Raw genomic sequence first — 16,514 nt, 5'->3', positions numbered from 1 at the left:
CGGCATCTCCTGCGGTGGAAATTAGGGTTTGCTCTGAGATTTTAGCTGGAAGGAGGACTCCCCACAGGTGGCTTCCCAGCATCGGGGCCCCATGTGGTCCCTGCCACGTGAAGCTGGGCGTTGCGGCTGATGGAATGTGGGTGAGGGGATGGTCACCCCTGGGCCTACACAGCCCTTAGTGTGTGTTTTGATGGTCCTGAGACTGCACCCAGACTCCTCCTGGCTGAGCCCGACATCCGGCCATCCCCGAAGGCGCAGGGCCTGGGATGCAGCTGTGGTGCGTGTCCCACCCCGGGTGAGGTCCTGATGGTGCAGCCGAGGCCGGCATCACGCTCAGCAAAATAGCCACACCCGTGAGAAATAATAAATTACTCTTGATTTAAGCCACTAGGGCTTGGGGTGGTTCACTGTGCAGAGAGAGGTACTGAGGCAGGCGTGTATAAAGCAGACGAGCCTGGGGCCACAGCTGACCGCGAGTCTCGGCCGAATGCCGCCTCCTCCCCGTGCGCCTGAGTCATTGGGTTCTCTGGAGGGCGAGGTCGGGCCAGCAGGAGCCTGGGCGGGAGCCCTCGTGCTGTGACCGGTGTCAGCATCACAGTGGGGGAGCCCAGGCCCAGCTGCTGGCGGTCAGCAGGAGTCCAGCAGTGCAGAGAGCAAGGCCTCGGCTTTCCCGGGGGTGGGCCTTCAGTTCAGCTTTCTGGGGCCCAACCTTCCTGCCAAGTCTCCCTCCTGGGAGGACCCCGGGGTTCTGGCGGGCCACGACCCACTCAGGACTTAAAAGGGAGGGGCCACCCTCTAAGTGTTTTCAGTGGCCCTGCAGAGCACAAGCCAGATGTGGGGTGTCCAGAGGGTGTGTGTGTGTGTGTGTGTGTGTGTGTGTGTGTGTGTGCATGTGTGATGTGTGTATATGTGTGGTTGTGTGGTGTGTATGGTGTGTGTGTATGTTATATATAGTGTTCATATGTGTGGTGTGTGTATAAGTGTGTGGTTGTATGTGTGTGTATCTGTATGTGTGGGGTGTGGTATGTGTATGTGTGTGTATGTTGTGTGTGTATGTATGTGTGTGTGGTTATATGTGTGTGTGGTTGTGTGTGGTGTGTATGTGGTGTGTGTGTGGTTGTGTGTGGGGTGTTGTGTGGGGTGTGTGTGTAGGTGTATCTGTGGTGTGTATATATGTGGTTGTGTGTGGTGGGTGTGTATGTGTGTTGTGTGTGTGGTTGTATGTGTGTGTGTGGGGGGGCGAGGATCCTCCTCTTGGTCGGCACCATCCTGACTCAGCCCTGGGGCTCTAAGGATGGAACCAGGAGTAGGTTCCTTCCCACCAACTGGCAGGACTTTAACCACAGGTGAGCTTCAGGGCTGCCTCTGCGCTCCCCAGACAAGGGGAGGAAAGGGCCACAGCCCCCGGGCACCGCGGAGGATGTCCTTGCACACAGAGAAAGGGCTGGCTTCATGCTGCTTGTCCTGCTTCCTCCTGGAGCAGCCCGTGGGGAGATGGCCAGGCTCTTGCTGCCCACCGACCGCCTGGGCGCCGGGAGGTGACATCCCAGCGGCGGGAGAGCGCTGGGCAGTGTCCCTAGGCCTCCCTCAGCTCTGAAATCTGCCCCAGAGGCATCGTGGGCCCCGCCGAAGGTGGTTGCCGGTCCTCTGTGCACACAGACGGCCGGCCTCAGCGATGGGGCCTCTTCTGCATAGTCGGCTAACGGAGCAGCAGGCGTGCCCACTGGCCCACGGCTCACAGGTGTGGCTCTGGATGAACAGAACCCCTCCCCACCCCTGAACCTGACCAGCCGCCCCGCTGGCTCAGCCCTCTGCCCCCTGTGGTCACCCGGGGGCCACCACATCCCCAGGTACACGCTGCCCTCCCACCCGTGCCGGCCCCGATCCCAGCTCCGTCAGGGGCCCCTTCTTGCTCGAGGCCTTCCCTGTGGACAGCCCGTCTCTGTCCCTGGAGATCTCTCGGACCTTTTCTCTCTTCCCCTGTGGGTGTGTATCTTCTGAGTTCCCGGGGCGGGGGTGGGGGGAGCAGGGCCCCGTGTACCCGGCACAGCCCCTGGCACAGCCCCTGGCATAGCGGACTCAGCTAGCTGCATTTTTGAAGGTTCAGCGAAAGCCCCACGGCTCCTCTCATGGGTCAGCTCCAGAGACGGGAGGAGAAGCTTAGAGCTGGGTGTTGAGCAGTATTCTGAGCAGCAGAGTTGGCCCTGCCTGGAGGGGTGGGGGGAGCCCAGGAGAACCAGGTCGGGCGCTGGGAGTCCCTGCTCCAGCCCAGCTCTCTGCAGGCTTCTAGTGTTTAGGCAGCACTGCTGCAGATGAAGGAAGCATCACAGCTCCTCTCTCTGGGACACAGGAAATAGGAAGAGGAGTTAGAGGACAGAGACGTGGTGTAAGTCTGGCCCGATTCTTCTCTCCCAGGTGCAGATGTGACGTGAAAACCAGGCCTGTCCCGGCCACATGTTTAGCGTGTGGGTCCTGATGACCAGGTGGTACCCAGAGGGTGAGCTGGAGGTCAGAAGTAGGCCAGGGTAGTGAGCAAACTTCCAGCTGGGACGATAACCCTTGCACTGGCCTCTCTGCCCTGAGGTCATGACACACCTCTGGATTGGTGAGAGCCTGTGTGGGTGGGGTCCCGTCTGGGATGGCCCTGTTTCCTAGGCGACAGTACCAGTCAGATGAGAGCTCCAGCTGAGTCCCGGGTTGGGCCATTCATTCATTTAGCAGACAGTTGCTGAAGCCCGAAGTGGTTGGGGGGGACACCCTAGCCTGAGGGAGATAGGGGAGTGGGAGTGAGGGTCGGGGGTCAGGCAGGGCATGAGGCAAAGGGTTTGCAGTCTGGGGTCTGGGACCTCGGGAAACATGAAGCCTGTCTTCCGGGACTGGTCCCCTCCCCAGGACATGCCTGTATCTACTGTCTCCTGACTTGGGGCGTTACAGAACCCCCCCAGCATACCCCCCGGGGAGGGGCCTGACCGGCTGAGCAGGGCTGTGCTTGGGAAGGGGAGGCGGGGGCACAGATCGCAGCAGGGGCTGGCCAGGAGGCTGCACTGGAGGCAGCCTTGTCCCAGGTTTCAGTGGCTGGTCCTGGGTCTCCCTAAAGTCTCACCCTTCAGCCCCTCTTCACCCGGTCTGAGCCTTCAGAGGACACTGGATGTCCATGTGGGGCCACTGGAGGCCTGGCAGCAAAGGTGGCAAAGGTGTGTCACTGTGGCAGAGGCCTGAGTGCCCCTGGGGGAGGGACCAGGCAGCGGCAGCACCACTGAACCAAACCCCCTCGCCTACCAAGGATAACTGTACAAGGACAGTCTTTCTAAGAGATACAGCTGTCAAGTTGCTGTGCCTTTCACACATGGTAGTGAGTACCCCATCTCTAGAAGCATGCAAGAGGAGGCTGCATAACTACCAGTCAGGTATGTTATAAAGGAAAGGACCACATTAGGTAGGGGTTCAGCTGAGGTCACTCCCTCATTGAGCAGCATTGTGTTGATTAGTGTGAAAAGGTGGTGGTCAGGGAGACAGGTGACAGTGACTCTCGGTGCGGGCGCCCTGTCCCTAGCAATAGGAGTGCCACTAGCTCCTATGACTCTGCAGAGTCAGTCCTGCAGGATTTCCTTCGTGCTGCCCTTCTGATCACTGCTTGTGTTTTGACAACCAAACACTGAGTCCTGGGTGACTATGACCCATCACTGCATCAGACCCTGGTTCCAGCTTCCTGATGTCTCTGCAGCAGGAGGAAGACGAGGCCAGGAGCCCTGACGGTGCAGACACACACAAGACCCCAGGGGGGACGTGGCAACTTCCTGTTCGTGAGTCACCCCATCACCGTTGTCTCAGTCGTCAGTCACTGGGCTCAGGACCCAGCAAAGGGCCTCTTGGGCCTGAACATTCCATCATGGAAGGGGGGCAATCTCTCGAACAAATGAACATTCTCGATGACTGAACCTTACCTCTTTAACCAGGTAACAAATAAGAACTACATTTGTTTCCATTTATTTAAAAAATGAATTATTCCATAACTGACACACAGTTGTCAGAGGAAAATTAGCAATGCAGATGAGGAAAAGCCAGACAGCATAAGCAAATTCCCCTCAACTGCACCATCCGGAAAGAACTTGGGCTTTTCTGGGCATTGATGTGCATGCGTGTGTGGGCGTGTGTGTTGGTGTAGTAATAGAATCACACTGTAAAACTCGACTGTAACGTGCTTTTCCATATACAATACCTTGTATATGTCTTTCTATGTTAATACAGTGAATTCATCAATTTTAAAGCTACCCAGCATCCCATGAGCACAGGTGTAGATTTTTCTAAGACTGCGACTACTTTAAAAAAAATCTGTCGAAAATGAGTCAGAGCACACACCCTCCTGCCTTCTAATTTCCTAATCAGGGTGGGAACGTGACACCAGCTGAACTCCAGGGGCTCTGAGTTCACTGTTGTTCAATGAACCCCACAGGTAATTTCAATAAGGAGCTGGTTTGGAAGAGAAAAGAGCTCCAGGTGAAGAATCGGATGGCTCTGGGGCATGTTCTAGAGAACATTTCTGGATTTTAACCAGGGGCGGGGGGGCTTCCCCACGGGGTGCTCAGTCTCCCTGCCCCACACCACCTGCAGCTGCATTCAGGACCTTTTTTCTCCCCCCATGCGAGAGCAGCACATCATAACCAGTGCCGGGGACTTTCCTCACTATCTCAGTCCTGGCCAGTCCTCATCTTGGAGCTGGGAAGGATTCTGTCCAAAGCAAGAATGGGTCATGAAAGGGATCTCCATTCCCCATCACTGGATGGGCCCCAGGGACCGGCCCACCTGGTTACACACAGCGCCTTTGGGCTTATCACAGGCAGGGTGACCCCAGGTCCTTTGCTACGAGGTCACTTAAACTTCTCTGCAGGACTGGCCGCCCCAGCGATTATCCTTTGGAGAGGAGAGAATCAACAGAACGGAGATGACAGCCTCAGAATTGCACCTGTCACAGAGCTGCTGGCATCCATGTCTCCTGGGGTGCCCCTCAGGATGCAGATTCCTGGGGCTGACACAGCTCCTCTGCACAGAACGAGTTGAGGGTGAGCCTCTTTAACATGCTGGTAAACCAGCACCCCATTGCTTGCCGGAGGGAGTGAAAAGCAGCTCCTCTCAGGGCTCCACTCCTGCACTGCTGCTTCTGCGGGAATGGCTCAACACCGGGAGGCACCTTTGATCATTGATTTCTCGCTGGATGGCTGGCCCCAGGTGAGGGGGAGAGCAGGAGGGAGGAGAAAATAGATGAGAATGGATGCTTTTCTCCCGGAGTTCCACACACAATTCTTTTTTTGTTTCTCTTTGGTCTTTGCTTTTCCACACGATAAATTCATCTCCTTGTTTTTCTTTCCAAAATATCCCCTCCTACCCATGTCCTCACTGCCTCTGGCCTGGACCAAGCCCAGGCCCTGACCCTCAGCAGCTGTCTGTCCCCTGAGACCTGCCACATCCCCAGGCCAGGACAGAGCCCGTGGAGAAAAGACAGGAAAAATGGCGATAATTGGGAGGGGGTGGGGGCATCCTTAAACGGATGGCTTGATTAATTGGAGTGGATGAGCACCGTGTCCTGGGAGGAAGATTCTGTGAATCTGTGTGGTCTGAGTGGACAAGTTCATGCCGATGACTTCGGGCTGATCTTGGCTCTGCCCGGAGGCGTTGGCTCTGATAAGCTGACCTCTAGCTGAGCCTTTTGGTTTCTGAGAAGTGGAGGAATCACTGGGAGTCAACCCGATCTTCCAAGATAAAGGGCCAATCTTAGATGGATCTATTATTTCCTTGAGATCTTGGAATAGTGCTTTTATTTGTCCAATGACGTTTATCTATTAAACATCCATGAAACCCTGGGTGGTTACAGAGCGGCAGTAGGTGGTCACGGATTGGAGAGAGTGAATGATGACTCATCGCAGGCGTCCTTTATCATTCTTCAGGGAATTAAAGACGTGACTCAAAATTGTTCAAAAGAAATGCAACCAATTTATATCTGCCTTTACGTAACTGACTAGATAAAACAATAGTTATTCATTACTCACTAAAAATCTGGTTTGCATAAGTCCATTTTCCATTTAAATCAAACTTTCTCATCTCTATAAAAGCATTTTTTTCATGGACGACTTTCTTTCACGAACAAATTGCACATTGCTGCTTTCTTAAACAAGGTGTTCTTGCGGGGATTTTAATTTAATTTGACTTGCTTTATGTTGTGCTCTGTCGGGTCAAGTGAACCGTAGAGCTCCCCCCTGCACCCCCCGTGACCCACCTGCTACATCCTCGACCCTGTCACTGTCACCTCCCGCTTAACCTACTGCAGGAGCCTCCTAAGGCGCTCCTGGCCCCCAGCATCCTCCCATGAACGGGGAGCGGCCCTGGATGTTAGGAGCCATGTGGGTTGTCTGTGCCACATTTTTCTGTCCTAAACCTTAACTCTTTCTGACCAGCCAGCAGGGCTGCCCCAGGAAAGCCGACCCACACTTGCCATCAGTTCAGGCCCCCCCTGCCAGGTGCTGGTCTGCTTCCTGGCCATGCTGAGTGAGCGTTTGGGGCCCCTGTCACACCAGCATCTAGGTTGGAGTGTCAGGGACAGGGTTGTGAGGCAATGTGATTTCAGCCCTCGAAGGTCTCCTCGCAGCCTGAGCGAAGCTTGGGTGGAGGTTGGGTCTCGAGCCTGGAGAATGTGCATTTCCCAAACGTCTCAGGCCAAGGAAGTTTTTGTATCTCTCAGAGCATCGCAAGGGACTTTGGTCTGTGGAGTAAACTCTGGCCAACCCTGTTTTGAGGAAGAGAGACGATGTGGTGGGAAAGTTGCTTTGTTCCAGGTGCATCTCGAGTTCCTGCAGGAGGCCGGTGCCAACTGGGCTGGTCCAGCTCCCCACGCACACAATGCCATGAGTATCTGGTGTTCCCTCCCCATAAAGTTCCCTTTTGCGTGGACTCCTGTGTCCTTTCTTTCTAGGAAACAGGCAGCCACATGATCTCCAACACTGGCTGACATCCAGTGTCCCCACACGCTGGAGGGACCCGCTTTCAGTGGTACAGAGTCTTCTGAGGTTTTCCTAATCACTCAGCACAGAGATGACGACGTTTCCTCTTTGCTTTATGAAAATCAGAAATGTTACACTTAGGAAAAGAGCTTCCTTTTTAAATGATAAAGACACGCTGAAATAAAAAATTCAAAGTGGACGAGTACACCCAAGAGTGAGATGTTAGACATCCCACCATCCAGAAGTGCATCACCATTTAACAGGAGATAGAAATTCAGGCCTTGTAATCCTTGCTACGGAGACACAAGAGACCCCTATTGCCTTCAGAGGGGTCACTACCTTTTATTGGCTCAATCTGCTACCAGAAACCAGCAAAAATCACCACCACACACAGTGTTCAGCTGATGTGGACTTTGCCTCTTACTGGTGTATGAGCTACAACGTAGGAAATAAATGTTTTAGAAGAAAGGAGAGAAACCTCTCATCTACTTGTCCAGTAAATATTTATGGGCCTGTCTACTCGGGGCCAGGGTGACTGCGGGAGTCTCATTGCCACGTTCCTGCGAAGGCCTTCTCCTGAACTTCCCCTGGCCTGGGCTGGCGGGCTGCCCTGGCTGGGCGAGACACTGACCCTGCTGGTCTGGAGCTTGGCCAGTAGCGCTAGTCTGGCATGTTCCCTGGACTGGCATCTGCTAACCTGAGACCCATCCCCAAGGGTCTCCTCGTGCCTGTCCCACTCTCTGTGACAACCTCCTGCTTAGGAAGCCAGATATTTCACAAGACTTGATTTGAGGAAGCTGGAACTTCGTTCTTTCTGCAAGTTTGGCTCCTTACTCTAGGAAGTCACATCAGGGGCCGGCCCGTCAAACCCGTTCTATTACCTCTGGACACCCAGAGCTCAAATGCCATCTCCTCAGGCCTTCCCTGACCGCCCTGCCTTAAACATCAACACCCGACCCCCTGGAGCCCTCTGCCTTTTTGCATTTTCATTCATAACGTTTGCCTACCTGGTCTCACACCCACGTCTACATGCGTGTTGGCTGCCCCATGAGAAGGTGAGCCCAAGGCGGGTAGAGGCCCAGTTTGTTTGCCACTGGGTCCCGAGCGCATCACAGTGGGTACTGATCAATGCACTTGAGTGACTAGTGCAGGCGTGGATGCACTGTTCCACACAGGGCCCCTCCCCTGCTCCCTGAGCTTCAGGACAGAGACCGTGACTCTAAGGAAAGGAGGTGCAAGTCCTCATGGGGCGCTGCGGTGGCCAAGGCCACGTGAGTGCTTTCTACCAGGACCCTGCTGCAAAGATCCAGCGGAGGGTGTGGGAAGCAGGGGTGGGGTGGAGGGCCTGTGCTGGGAGCACGGCAGGGGGCAGAGGAGCCCCACCCCCCACCTGGTCACCTGCCTACTGGGCCCTCAGCTGGGATTCTATCTCCTCCCTCAGTGTCCCCTGGAAGCAGCATCCCTTCTCACCAGTGTCCCCGCCCTGCACCTGCTGCTGCCCTTTTGCCTTTAGTCACATATTCAAGTGTCTGCTCTCAAAATACTGTGAGCCCGAGATACAGGGCACCTCCCACTGTCTTTATCACCTCGTGCCCAGGACACAGATGCTCAGGGAGCGTCAACAGGCTCTCACTGGGCCTGGACCAGAGCTGGTGTCCGATGCCTCAGAGCAGGACAGAAGGAAGGGAAGGCACTCACCAGGACAGTCTTCTTGCAAGCATTTGCAGCCTTGGTTTCCGTAACAGAAGGGCAGGGCCCTGGTTTAGGGCAGTGTTCCTAAATTCCTCCCCTCTGGGGCTCGCGGGCCACAGGACAGCTGGGTGACGAAGGTGTCTCAGGATGACTCAAAGCCAACACGCTGGGGACGGGCGGTGAGGGAGTTCAGTGGACACGTCACCTGGGGTGTGTGGTCCTCACATGATGACACTCAGCTCAGGAGGACCCAGAGCCCCTGAGATCGCCCTGCTGGGGCGGGGGCCAAGCCAGCACTGTTTCCTGGATATCTGACCCTGAGGACCCCTCCCAGCTCTAGCTAATAACATGAGGTCATGCGGTTTATGCCATAGTGGCTCATGCCTCCCAGTTTAACATTTTTTTAAGTACGTTTTGGGATTTTCCTTTCAAAGAAACAATCTTGTGTGCTCCTGGTTATAAGTCAAACACCTCTGAGATCACTGTGCTGAGTCCTAGGGTTCGAACGAAATCTTCAAAAGCTGAGAACATCAGGTCATACTTAAAGCAGAAGTAAACCCCAGAAGAGTTTAAAAAATAACAAAATCAACTAAAATTGGGTAATGGAGGGAGGTGAAGGTGGTTCTCCCAGTGGACTAATAAATCCCGTCCCTGTCCCCTCAGAGCAAAACACCCAGGACATGACTGCAAGATGGACCAGAAACAAAATCCAAAATTTTGAAAGAATCAGAAGGAACACATGCACCCTCAGCAAAGAAAACACAAAATACAAACCAGGGAGAGAGAGAGAGAGAGAGAGAGAGAGAGAGAGAGAGAGAGAGAGAGAGAGAGAGAGAGAGAGAGAGAGAAAGAACTCACATAGAAAATCTCAGGGCAGAGCTAAGGACAAGTAGCTATAAAATTTGACTGGGCTGAATTAAACATTTAAATGTAAAACACGAACCCCCTAAACACTAAACCATGAAACTACAAGAAGAAAATATGGGAGAGTTAGAAAAATAAGTAACTTTGTAGTGAAAGAGAGAAACATGGCTAAGGCACAGGGGGCCATTAAAAGAAAAGATTCCTATACTAACTATATACAGTAATCATGTTAAGAAAAGACAAAATTTAAAAAGAATAACCAAATGTGAACAACATTTGCATCACATATCAAACTTAAAGGGGATCGTTTCTTCACTTCGTATTTCATCAAGACGCATCGAAAAGACCAGCCACCCCATAGCCAATGGGCAGAGCACATAGAGACAGAGAACTAATTGCCTATTACACAGAGGAAAAGATGAGAAATGTGATCAAACTACAAGATGCTCACGCTTCGTGTCGTAGGTCGGGACCTACTGGAAAGCGTCATCCCCAGGGGACAAAGCTGAACTGGCAGTGCGCACAGCACAACCTTTATGCAGGGACTTTGGCGACACCCGTCAGAATAAAAAGTGCTAACGCCACTCGCGGGGGACGTGCACATGTAGGAATGTTTCTGGTCCTGTCCCCGCGTGCACAAGGGTCTGTGAGTCTACAACAGCCAACATTCAACATGATGACACATATACCAGCCCGGCACAGCCCCCAAAGGTTGACCTACCCACCAAGTGTGAACAGCAGGAGACAGAGAGAAAAGCTAAGGGTAGAGAGGTGTGTACACTAGACTAGCCTCTGAGTAAAAGCCACAGAGAATATTCTTTGTGCTCCTACCTGCGTACACAGGAGACCAGGAAGTCGTGGCTTCTGAGTTCCGAAGCACCACCTAACCAATCCCTTGTAATGAGAACGCTTCGTTGGGCAGGACTAGCGCCCAGTGGTCTTATTTTCTAGCTCACTCCTGGATGTTATGCAACTCAGCATAACTCAAACGTGTGTCTCGGTTTCTCGTTTATAGAAGAAGGTCGACCAGAGAGAGAACAGACCTGTGAGAATCCATGCCTGCATCTCTGTCATCTGAGAGCCTGCTTCGTGGCCCACAGCTCTCACGGGGCTCTATGTGTCCCCTCTGCTTGCCCTGAGACCAGTCCCCATGCTGTTGTCCTGGACTCCAAGCACCTGGGAATCTTCAACCAGATGGCTTTGGGGACTGACAGCGTTGTAGCTGTTAGGCCAGTGGACACTGGCCAGGAAACACGAATGGAACTTCTCCATCCACGTTCCTCTAGCAGCCCTGCTCTCCCTCCTTCCTTGGGGAGGATGCTGGGCTTCAGCTTAGGCTGGGTGTCCTGAAGAGCCTGAGAGGCTCAGAAACTAGATGGACAGGTTAGAGATGCAGGTAAACCAGGTGAGGCTGCTGTGGCCACAGTACCTGGAAGCCATCTGCAGATGGGTGGGGATGGAGGAAATATTCATAATGTGAGTTTTGCCAAGTTGCTCTGACATTTTTAACATTGATTTTGCAAATCTGCTTGTCTGGATGCCTAAAGGGGTTTTTTTTGAAATTATTATTGTTATTATTGGGTCAGATGATAAAAAATGCTAGCTGGTCTAATCAGACTGACTCTGTGACAGATAAGAAATATCAGACTGAAAATCTAAATTTGACCTCAAATGGAGACCAGAATACAGAGCAGAGACGCTGGCATGATGACTGGGACCTGTAATGACTGAGACAGAAAGCCTGTCACCCCCCCCCCATCCCCTGCAGCAGCTGTCCCTCCCGAGCTGCCCCCGGGGACAAAGTCCCCCCACAGGGGCTCAGCCGCTTACACCCATCTTGCAGCCTCATAATGAAGGGAAAACTTTTGTCCAAAGACAGAGTGATGCCCAGGTGCGGGGTGTGCTCCCCCCGTTCACATCGATGGCAGTGCTTCTGGGGCCCCCTTGACAGTGCACCCAGCAAGACTGGGGAAGGGATGGCTTAGTGGGTGGGGTCTGCCTGCCGCCTGGGACCTGGGACAGGTCCCCACTGGTTCCTGGTTGTCTCCCCATCAGCGCAGATGGAGAAAATAACAGGACGACCGCCAGGCCGAGAGGAAGGGCTACCTCTCCCTCCACTCCTGCGGGCCCAGCGGAGTAGCTGGGCTGCCGAGGGGCTGAGCACAGCCTCCCTGTGTCCAAGTGCGGGGGCCCAACAGCCCAAGACCGCAGCCATGCGGGCACAGGAGGTTTTGGCCGGCCCGCTGCCCTTCACAGGGTGCAGCCTGGTTGGGACTCTGGTCGGAGCCTAGGGGAACCGGTCTCCATAGAGGCCACAATAAAGCACACCTCCCAGAGTTCACACCCTCGTGTGGTCTCTGCAGTGTCAAATCTGGGCTGGGTTCTGAGTCGCTCTGACTCGTGGACTTTGGCAGAGATGAGGCTCTGCTGTTCCAGGCCCACCTTCGAGAGGCCGGGTGGCATGAAACACTCGCTCCTGGGACCCTTGAGTCACCCTGCCGGGGAGAACACACAAGAGCAGAGAGGTCCCGTGGAGGAGATGGGGCCAGGATCCAGGAGAGGGAGAGAGGCCCCCTCCCGGCCACACCTCCAGACAGCTCCAGCCCTGGTTACCTCGAACTGAAGCCACGTGGGGGACACAGAGAGGCGAGGTGCCCAGCTGAGCCCAGCCACCCCACCGAACCAGAGGGACAAGATGGGTGTTGTTCTAAGCCCCTAAAATGTGGGTGGTCTGTTAAGTCGTAAGAAATAACCCAACAGAGTCCAACAGCCAGATCCTCTCGCCTCTGCCGCAGGGGGCTGTGTGGCCTTGGCCAGGACTTAACCTCTTGAAGCCTCAGCTTTCTAGCCTGTAGAATAGAGATAATACTGCTCAGCGTGGAACTCTGTACATCAGGATAAATGCTGTGGCTTCTGTTTGCATAACAAAAGGGCAGAGAACATGCATCCCACATCCCCGGACTGGCTTTTCTTGAGATGAAGTCTGGGAGGCCAACTGGGAAGCCAGAAGCCAGCGGCCCCTGTTAGAAGGTCTTCCCTGGAGCCCGAGGTGCGTGTGTCACCTGGGTGCTCTCCCTCCCTTCTCCTGGGTGCAGGGAAGCATCTCTTGCCCTGCAGGGAGGTCACAGGGCCGTGGTCGAGAGACGTCTTCCCCCATCACCCTGAGTCCTCAGCAGGTTCCGGGCCCACAGAAGGCCTGGCCCAGTAAGTATGGAGTGTAAGCACAGGTCGGACTCACTACCAACACGGCGTATTTCCTTAGAAGACAGGGTTTCTGTGTGGATTACTTCGTGTGTGTATGTTTATAGTTTTTATTTTTGCAAATTGTGGTAAAATATGCATAACAAAAATCTCACCATCTTACCCATCTTTAAATGTTTAGTTCGGCAGGGCTTAGCACATTCACATTGTTGTGAAATTGTTGTGTAATTTAATTTTTAATTTTTTAAGGAACTGCTATTCTATTTTGTACCACAGCTGCACCATTTACATTCTCACCATGATGCACAAGTTTCCAATTTCTCCACATCGTCTGCAACACTTTTTGCATTCTGTTTCTCTTGTGTGATTTTGTTTGTTTGTTTGGAATAGTAGCCATCTCAATGGATGTGAGGTTTTGATTTGCTTTTCTCTAATGACTTGTGATGTTGAGCATCTTTTTATGTGCTCATTGGCCAGATGTATATCTTCTTTGGAGAAACTTGTATTCAAGTCCTTTGCCCATTTTTTACTGGGTTTTGTTGTTGTTGTTGAGTTGTACAGGTTCTTTGTTTATTTTGGATATTAACCCCTTATCAGATATAATATTTGCAAATATTTTCTCCCATTCCACAGATTGTCTTTCACTGTCAAGTATGTCCTTTGATGAATAAAAAGGTTTTAATTTTGATGTAATCCAATTTATTTATTTTTACTTTTGTTGTCTGTGCTTTGGTGTTACATCTAAGAAATCTTAACCAAATACAGTGTCATGAAGATTTTCCTATATGTTTTATTCTATGAGTTTCATAGTTTTAGGTATTTGATCCATTTTGAAATAATTGTATATATAGTGTAAGGCAATTCATTCTTCTTCATGTGGATATTCAGTTTTCCTAACATAATTTGTTGAAAAGACTCTCCTTTCCCCATTGAATGGTCTTGGCACCCTTGTTGAAAGTCCTGTGAGTCATTGTCTCTGGGCTCTCCATTCTATTCGTTGCTCTATATATCTGTCTTAATGCCAGTACCATATTGTTTTGATTGCTGTAGGTTTGCAGTAAGCTTTGAAATCAGGAAATGTGACACCTTCAATTTTTTTTTTCAAGATTGTTTTGGCTATTCAGGGTCTCTTATTCTATATGAAATTTAGGATGAATTTTTCTATTTCTGCAAAAAATTCCATTAGGATTTTGGTAGGGATTGTGCTGAATCTGTAGGTGCCTCTGGATAGTATTCAAATCTTAAAAATGTTGTCTTCCAATCTATGCATACAGGATGTCCTTCTAGCTATTTGTGTCTTCTTTAATTTCTTTCAGCAATGTTTTGTAGTTTTCAGTTTACAAGTCTTTCACCTCCTTGGATAAGTATATTTCTAAATATTGTATTCTCTTTGACTCTGTTGTAAACGGAGTTGTTTTCTTAATTTCCGTTTTAGATTGTTCACTGTTAGTACATTCTATGTGGAGGCCGTGGAGAGGCCGTGGAGAGTGTGATCTAGCTGTGTCCCCAAGGTCTTAGGATCCTATGCCTGTGCAGCTGGAGGAGCCCTGACAGCCTTGGTTCAGGGCTCACACTTTTCCAGAGAAGGGACTCTCACCCAGAGAGGTCCACTGCTCACAGCAGCCATCCCATGAAGGGCGCCATGAGAGCAGGGCCCTGGCTCTAGCTGTCCCCACCTGCCCGGGGCCCATGCCTTCCAGTTCAGAGTGATGAGAACTTCACGGCCACAAAGTGAATCTGCACTGTATCGTTGACGCCTGCATAAGACAAATACAATAAACTGATTCTGATGTTCCCTAAATCCTGGCCCATCTCTTTCAGGCTGTAGTTGGAATAAATTAATTAATAGATAAACAGACATTTTTAAAAAGCCTTCGCTGAAATCACAGTGCAGCCCCATAGTAAAGGGCCACACCCCCTCCATCCACAAAGGTGATGAAGGTCATGGACCAGAAGTTGCAGGCGGCACTCATCCTGGGCTCTGCAGTGTGATGCTCTCGTGTCATTGAAAGTGTTTGGGGGCCTCACACTGCCTGTGTCCTCAGAAGGCTTATCTCCAGGGCAAAGGCAGCAGCTTCTGCGGGTGGAGTAGACCCACCCTGCATTGTCAGGGCAGTCACCTTCCAACTTCTCTAAACTCTGCAGTCCCAAGGGGAAACCCAGGGGGCAGGTTGTGTGGGTGTTGCAGCCTGGGGAGCCTCTGGCCCAGGGGACTTATCTGCGGCCATGCTCCTGGAGCCAGGCCAGTGACCTCGCTTCACCCATGACCTTCCCCACCGACTTCTCAGTTCCAGGAATTGTTGGAAAAATCCCATTGGAAATCTGAGGATGGCTGAGTCCCTTGATGCTACCACTTGTGCGCTGAGACAGAGGGTGAGGTTGGGCCTGACTGAGGGGCCGTGTGGCCTGGAACCCCACCGCTCTCGGGGACCTGTGGGGAGGGGCTCAGATTCTGTCTCGCTTCTGCTGGTCTTGGCTTGCAGGACGTGGAAGGCAAGCCCAGGCCGTACAGGGGTGGACGGTTCTCATGTTCTTGGCCTCCAGGCCTCCAAAGGGAAAGCTTTAGGGTGAGGAGTTACACACCTCATTAAGAAGCCCCTCCTCTTCAATAGGAAGCCCAGAAATGAAGAAAACAGAGAGGAAGGAAAAGAGACTATTGAAAGCCAGAGCCTTTTTGGTTTTCACTACATGCTCGACACAGCAAAGAAATGGACCCTCATCCCCTCGTTGAGTGTGAGGTGGCCATGGCCATCACCCCATTTCACAGCTGAGGACTGAGAGGCAAGGCAGCCGCATGTCCAGGACCAGCCTCGGACTCTCTGAGGTCCTCATACACGAATCCTGGGGATTTGAGACCGCGACAGCAGGGCAGTAAAGCAAGCGCAGGCCCTTCTGAACACGGCCAGTGACCACACAGGTAGTGCACCTGGGCGCCACCCTGGGCTGGTCCCCGAGAGTGGAGAAGGCAGCCTGAGGAGGAGGCCCGGGTGCTGAACCGCCCTGTTACGGCTCATTATTCACAACAAACGGAACTGCTTCCCCTTTGGCCTGGCTTGGTCCCTGGCAAGTGGGGTCCTGCGATCCTTCATTCAGTTGACGAGTGTTTGCGGGGTTGGGGCCGGGGCAGCATGGAGCTGGTGTGTGTACGTGAGGGCCCACTTGGCTCTGTTCCACGGGTAGAGCCCGCTGGGGCTGGGCCTCCTTGCAGAGGATGGGGAGGGGCCTCACCTGCCTGCCTGGAGTCACCGCCCCAGCTTTGCTCCCCCATACCCTCTCCCGTTCTCCTCCTGTGGGAAGGTGTCCACAGGGGTCCAGATGTAGAGCGTGGGCTCAGCTCCCCACTGCCTCAGAGCTGCTGCTCACTCATGCTTTGAAAGAAACATTTTCCGGTCCCGATTCTCTTGGAAAATGGAGTAGGAGCACTTTGCTGGTAACTAGTGTGTGTGTAGTAAGTGCTTAACAAACGCTGTCCTTGAGGCAAGGGACAAATGGGGGCAGGAGGGCTGAGCCGGGGCCCCGGGCCAGAGCTTGGTCCAGCTCAGGCTAGAGGAACAGCCCCTGGGACTCCAGGCCCAGTCCCTCCCCAGGAAGTGTGAGGGGGGGCCTTAGTCCCTGAGGACCAATCGTGTGGAGGATGTCTCAGGGAAGACTCAGTTGCGTGTCCCAGGTGCAGAAGGTACATCAGCACATGAGCTCTGTGCTGGTTCCCTGGGACCCACCTTCCCGGCAGAGTAAAGCCATGCTGAGGCTGGCTTGATGTGCAGG

General features: G+C 52.7%; 1 long non-coding RNA gene across 1 annotated transcript; it reads left to right on the top strand.

Annotated features, from left to right (window-relative positions):
• The first annotated feature begins 836 nt into the window (after positions 1–836).
• LOC136792512 (uncharacterized) lies at positions 837–7,513 on the top strand. Its single transcript, XR_010836409.1, has 4 exons — positions 837–1,346; positions 3,725–3,956; positions 4,889–5,060; positions 6,965–7,513. It is a non-coding gene; the product is annotated as an uncharacterized lncRNA (long non-coding RNA).
• The last annotated feature ends 9,001 nt before the right edge of the window (positions 7,514–16,514 follow it).

This window comes from Kogia breviceps, chromosome 14 (genome assembly GCF_026419965.1).
Source record: "Kogia breviceps isolate mKogBre1 chromosome 14, mKogBre1 haplotype 1, whole genome shotgun sequence".
In the NCBI taxonomy this organism is placed as follows: Eukaryota; Metazoa; Chordata; class Mammalia; order Artiodactyla; family Physeteridae; genus Kogia; species Kogia breviceps.
The sequence above is the reverse complement of the archived record's forward strand: the minus strand, read 5'-3'. Positions and strand labels throughout refer to the sequence as shown.